The sequence below is a fragment of the Bidens hawaiensis genome, unplaced genomic scaffold (assembly GCF_021521415.1).
Source record: "Bidens hawaiensis isolate Kalapana, Puna unplaced genomic scaffold, B.hawaiensis_p1.1 tig00000636_1, whole genome shotgun sequence".
Taxonomy (NCBI): domain Eukaryota; kingdom Viridiplantae; phylum Streptophyta; class Magnoliopsida; order Asterales; family Asteraceae; genus Bidens; species Bidens hawaiensis.
Genome location: NW_027491038.1, coordinates 4,083,555 through 4,090,217, shown reverse-complemented (window position 1 = coordinate 4,090,217; position 6,663 = coordinate 4,083,555). Strand labels below are relative to the sequence as shown.

General features: G+C 35.6%; 1 long non-coding RNA gene across 1 annotated transcript; it reads left to right on the top strand.

Moving 5' to 3' along the window:
- The first annotated feature begins 2,476 nt into the window (after positions 1 to 2,476).
- Positions 2,477 to 3,632, top strand: LOC143529345 (uncharacterized). The gene is made up of 3 exons (XR_013134639.1): positions 2,477 to 2,617; positions 3,068 to 3,394; positions 3,478 to 3,632. It is a non-coding gene; the product is annotated as an uncharacterized LOC143529345 (long non-coding RNA).
- Positions 3,633 to 6,663: the final 3,031 nt, after the last annotated feature.

Sequence of the window (6,663 nt, the reverse complement as noted above, 5' to 3'; positions counted from 1 at the left end):
TTATATTCAAAATCTAACCTATATAATAAAAGGAAACCAATATAGTACTTTTTCAATCAACAAAACTTTTATTTCCCGCCCATTATTTATTGAGGATTATTATCTATCTACGGGTCATCAAATATTACAAAAGAATTTCTATTCCTCAGCCACGCCTTTTTCACAGTTAGGGTTTCATCAGTTCGTGATTTCTTTGCCCCCCATTTTTTTCACCCAACATCCGATTCGTTATAATCCGATATGTTATCCCCTTTTCAATTCATCTCATAATTAAGAGGAACAAGTCAAGATCTGACCTGCATCGATTCGTATGGGTTATCACTAAAGTAACCGCTCTTCCGAATTACTCTATTTCTTTATCAATCATCAATCACGATGCTCGATCGAGGTACAATAATTCTGATTTGTGTCCATGTTTAATTATCATTCATCAATCGCTTTTGATGTCAAGGATTTTTATTTAATGTTAATGATTGGGGGAGAACGCTGACTACTGAACATGAACTGGATTTTGGTTAATTGATATCAAGGCTTAGGTACACTACAGAGAAGCTATTAGAGTTTACAGATGACTTAAAATGAGCAATTGAATGTATTGTTGCGATGTATTAATTTTTTTTAATCATCGATTTATTAGTGACTTCGTAGAAACATCCAAACGATTTACAATGAAGTGGCAGGTAAGCGGGCAACAAGCTGCGCCGCAACCCCCTTTTGGATAGCAAACCAATCCGACTAAAAACAAAGTTTTGATTCTTATGGGCTGATACGTTACTATACACAACTTTCTGAACCCTATTCAAAAGGTCCACGGGATCCGAAGCTAAGAAACCAAAAGTGTCAAAGGCGAAGGGGATAAACACGTGTTGATTCTCCAAACAACCTCTCTCGTGTTTAGCAACCTTGCCCGATGCCGCCTTCAATGCTGCCTGGCCTGCTACAAATCCAGTGTCCCTAATCCCAACAAGAGGGGACACTCCTGTGAGGTCGACACAAGCGTGTTTTCCCCCTACCCACCCAAAAACAAGAATATCGGCCGGTCGTAATGTAGATCTTCCTTCTTGAGGATCCGTAAGAAAGTTTACGGGGGCTTCCTTTTTAGCCGAAATTCCGGCTCGTTTAAGAACATCGCATAGAACATCCCTCACCAAATCATACCTGTACTTAAACCCAGGCAACTCTTTGCAGTGAACTGCATGCTCGCCAAAAGAATCCAAACAAACCTTACGGCAAACTGGGCACGGCTCATCTACCGGAAACAAAGGGATCATTAACCGATACTTCAGGATTGCCCGGTACTCCAAAGCCGACATATGTTGGCCCAATCCTTCAATAGGGAGAACACTTAAGAAATCTTGAGCCCGAGCCCGAAAACACTCAAACACCGCTTTCTGACGAGGGGATAAATCAAACTTCATTTCCAAACTCTTGATGATTCCACTATAAAGGGCACTCGCCAAAGCATGTTGGGCTTTAGGGGGGCGGTGTCTTTATTAGAGAAACCAATGTCAAAATCGTGAAGTGAAATGTGCAACCGATCTATCGCACTCCCATAATCGGAGTCAAACCCATCAATACCACAACCTCGAAGAATGTGGTCTTACAATTCCCAAGATTGCGCCCTCGAGGCCACAAACGCATAAGTAGAAATGTCTGAAGCAGAACATAAATCCAAACCTCCATAATGAGTCGGAAGTGATGCCAACCTCCATTGAAAATCTACAAAGAAGGGACCACCACAAACCACGATGTCCTCAATCGTCCCCTGAATGTCATTGCCAAACACAGAAACTGCTTCCCCTACATACACAGGTTGGCATGCTCTGAGACCAAACAACAACTTTCCAACTCCCATACATGAGCGGAGCAAAAGAAGCTTGCATTGAGGGTCTCGCAATTGCGGGAGATGTATTAATTAGTTCAATAATGTACACTATTTTCTTTTGAGCTTATTATATATTCGATAACATGATCAAAAAGATCGTTGTAGGTCAATCTTTTTATTTAAATTTATTTCAAACTAAATGGATGGAAAGGATTTATTCAATGATTTTAATTGACTTGTATTTGGATGTTCATATTTCAAGGCATATGAATTATCAAGTAATTTGTTCTTCCTTATTTAAACAATGTTTTTATGTTACTTCATTCAGGGATTAAGTTGTAGTAAACACTGTAATTTAGGATATGTTAGAACTGGCTTGATATATTTGGTTATTCAAAGTTTGGTTTTATGAAGAAATTATTTTATTTTGAGTAAATTGCACAAATAAAAAGTCTAATATAGCACATAAGCACACATCTTCAAGAACCTAATGGTGCATTTGTGGTAGAAGTTATTTTGAATATTATTAATTTTTTCAATAAAAAGGAATTTAGTGTTTCTTCTTTTTGATATGCCATTGTAGTATAGGGTAACAATATAACATATGTTGAGATAAATCCATAACGTGCCTAAATTTCTCTCCTTAGGTGGAGCTATTGTTGATTATAGTTTAATACGCAACTGCAGGTTGTGACCCGCTTATTGACAGGCACACGTGAGGATACTGAGCTACTCGATGAAATATGGAGAAGGGGTATGCAAATGCCTCACTGGCAGTGACTTAAGAGTCAGGTTATCAACTATGGTTAACTAAATCTCCAATTTGTTTTAGTTTCTCTTATGCATTCTGTTTTAGTTTCATGAGAACCTGACACATGTTTTCCATGTTTTTGTGACATGCTTTTTTTTACTCAAGGAGATATGATATTTGTTCAATTTAAAATATTTTTGGGGATTTGTAATAAACTTACTTCCAAATATAATTGACTCACACACTGTTGTTCTGTATCTCGAGTGATGAATATATGAATTTCACACCAAGTATGTCAGGAAATCATTTTTGTACATTTATGTACATGATAAATCATTTCTATGTTTAAAACAAACTTTTTTGATAAAAAAAATCTACATGTTATCAAGGCAGACCTAAAAATTTTATAAAGTTGATTATTTTATTTCTCCTTAGTTTAAGGTATCATATTTAATAACCATTTACTCAATAACTTTTATATTTTTATGTAGTGGCGTGGAATCCATGGGATAAGAAGGCAAACACAATTGTTGATTTTAGAGATGAACACAAACATATGCTATTATGGATGAAAGAAGTGGCAACAATGGGATTCACAATGTTAATTACAATTTTGGCTAATTCATATTTAAGTTCTAATTCTAATAGTTAAGTGAGCAACAACATATCAAACATTTTGTGAAAACTAATGAGTATTCTCATGTTATTAAGGATCTTGGTGTTGATGAACTGCTGATTCTGCAATCCTTGAACTTTATCAAATATGAAAGATAATGGTAACACACTAAAGAATTTGCCAGATAGCCAGAAAGATGATGGTAAGTATTGCACACATGAACCAATCTTTCATGTTTGTAGGTCTTTTGTTAAATGTTAACATCATTTAATTCTCGAAATGCAGGGGATAGTCTCCAAATGAAAGGCAGGATTCACTACAATTGCTTACTTCGCATATTTACAAGTTATGAAACTCTTCATAAGTTTAACCTGAAAGCCTAATGTTGAATATTTTTGTATGTGAGCAACTTAACATTTGAAACTCAAATATGTGTTATGTATGAGTATGATATCGATTATTTGATTTGCAGTTTATGCATTAACACTATTTTTAGTTTAATATGATATCATTTATCGTACACGTTTAGCAGTTTAGCATGTAAAGTTAACTTTTCTATTTGTAGAAACACACACTTGTTATCCTTAATTATTATGTTTTCAATGTATATGTTTAAAACATATAAAATTAATAATTGTGAACCCGTGTAGCACACGGGTCCTTAACCTAGTTAATAAAATAAAGATATGGCTTAAAAGTATAATGGATTTGTATAATTGAAAAGAAACATGTACGAAGTTGTACAAATTATATATGATAAAACCATATAACCATTAACATATATTCAAAATATTAGTAAATATTAGAAAATGTACATACACTGCAACATTAACACGATAGCTTATGTTAAATGTTAATTATTTTTGTTATTGTCAACTGTACTTTTTGTTTTTTTAAACAGGTTCTAATGAGATCATATACAAATGAGATTTAAAACAACCAGTTAACAGGCATCGCGTTGAGAAAGAGATGACTAATATATTGTATGTTAATATATTTTCATAAATAATTACTACAGCTAATGATAATTTATTTTATATAAATAATTATAATATATATGTTAATATAGATGTTCAAATGTGTAGTGGTGCTGATTTTTTTTTATTTTCTAACTAGGCTATTGACCCGTGTACGACACGGGTGGAAATTTATAAATCATGTAAAAAACCGCAGTTAATATAAAATTATAAACTAGGTTGTCATATAGTTGGGATGGGTACATGCTATTTAGTTGTTAATAATACCGGTAAAAAATTGATTATCAAACATAACCTTCAACGAAATTAACATCCTTTATACAATTATTCGATAGATAATCCAAAGTTCAAAATGAAAAATTCATTAACTACTAAATAATTCCTCATAAACCACATTTGTAGTTTTGTTTGTAATTTTACCGTCCTTGTTCAATATAAGCATTTTAACACCGTCTCTACTATTCACTCGTGAAATTCCCTATGCAATTGCTTCTTTGGTATTTATCGTGACAATTACTAAATATAAAAACAGAAGAATGATTATAAAAATATTTGATATAACCTATGAAATAAAGCGTGTTGTAACATCCTAAATTTTATAATATTGAATAAAGAAAGTTACGTTTAGTGATTTCGCGTTATTAATTAATTAATATCGAGTTAAGAACGGATCATGGACTTAGATTAATTAAGGTGGACTAAGTGGTAATGGGCTTTAGGTCCATGGGCTTCAAGGGGTATAAATACCCTCTTAAACCAACCTAAAACCATAAACCCTCATTTATATCCATCCAAATCTCTACACACTCAAAAACACACACCACCATATTTCGGCCAAGAGAAAGAGAGGTGAGGTCCGAGCAAGCACACGCGATTCAAGATAGATACGAGATCTAGAGTTCCTAAACAAGCTAACCAAGATCGAACGAGCACAAAAGGTATGTTCTTGACCTTTAAAGTTTATGTTTTATTGAACGTTTAGCCTTGAAGCTTGAAACGGTGATAGATCGGGTCTAAACGAAACGTAAAGTAGCGAACTTGATTCTAGGACGAACCTAGTAAACCCATAAACATGTACGGTTCGTTTAAGGTAAACCGTAGATCTTGTATTGAACGTTCATGAAATTAAAGGTCCAAACTTTATGTGTTTTCGGGTCAAATCTTATCCAAAAACGACCATAGGAATGATCGCGGGTTAGTCAAATACCATACCCATGGATTTCTCAGTAAAACGATGATGATTTTGGGGGATTAAGATTGAACAGAGGCGCAGCTGGGCAACTTCGCCTGCAAGCTTAACTTCGCCTGCAAGCTAAGTTCGCCCAGCCATAACTTCGCCTGCAAGCTTAACTTCGCTTGCAAACAAGTTCGCCTAACTGATAACTTCGCTTGTTGACAAGTTCGCCTATGATTAACTTCGCTGGACCCCAAGTTCGCTGATGTCTAACTTCGCCTGCAATTAACTTCGCCTGGTGATAAGTTCGTTTAATGTTAAGTTCGCTTACAGTAAGTTCGCTTAATGTTAAGTTCGCTTGATGTTAAGTTCGCTTAACACTAAGTTCGCTTACAGTAAGTTCGCTTAATGTTAAGTTCGCTTATTGTTAAGTTCGCTTAATGATAAGTTCGTTGGAGTTAGCAAATTGGAAAATAAATTAAAAACCTAATGAAAAATGTGTTAAGACAGTTAATGGAAACAAAATTTTTCCAAGCTGACCTAGCAGCTCGACCCCAGCCAGGGGCTCTGCCCCTTGGACCCTGCTAGGGGCTGCCGCCCCTAGACCCCGCTGCCAGGGGCGCTGCCCTCGGACCCCCGTTCGTTGTGGGTTATATAAAGATAGAAATACAACATGAGTAGTAGTAGTTAATTGATACGTGTAAATATTATACAGTTAGCTGTGCACAACTCAAGAAGGGAATAACGATTAACGGAGAGCGTAACAGGATTCAGGTGAGTTTCTAGCCCCATTCCTTGTTATGTTTCGGGGCTGTGTGCATACTCAATGTGTTGTTAATACATTTATCCTAAGTGATAAGTGTATGCCATATGTGATAGATATGAATGATTGCTTGTCGGTACGCGAACGATCTTCGGATATTGCGCGTACTGTCAGGTTAAAAATAAAGGTACGGATATTATATATCGAAGATGTAAGAACATTACAAATGAACACTTGTCGGGGCGTGAACGATCTTCGGATATTGCACGTATCGACAAGGGGTATGGTTGTTAAATGAATGATGTAAAGAACGCCTAGAGTGTTCTTATGCTATAATGTAATTATTGTATATGTGAAGTATGTGTATACAGGTACACTAATGGTATGTGAGTCCTACGTTCGACATTGTAAGTTAGGATGGCGAATCCCTCTAACTTCTGTTGGACATAGACTTGGCAGGTGATGGCGTAGTTAAGGACTGCGGGCCTTATACGTGATGTAGATGATGATAGATGTAAACGTAGATAGGGATGGTGGGCCTTATACGTGTTATAGGA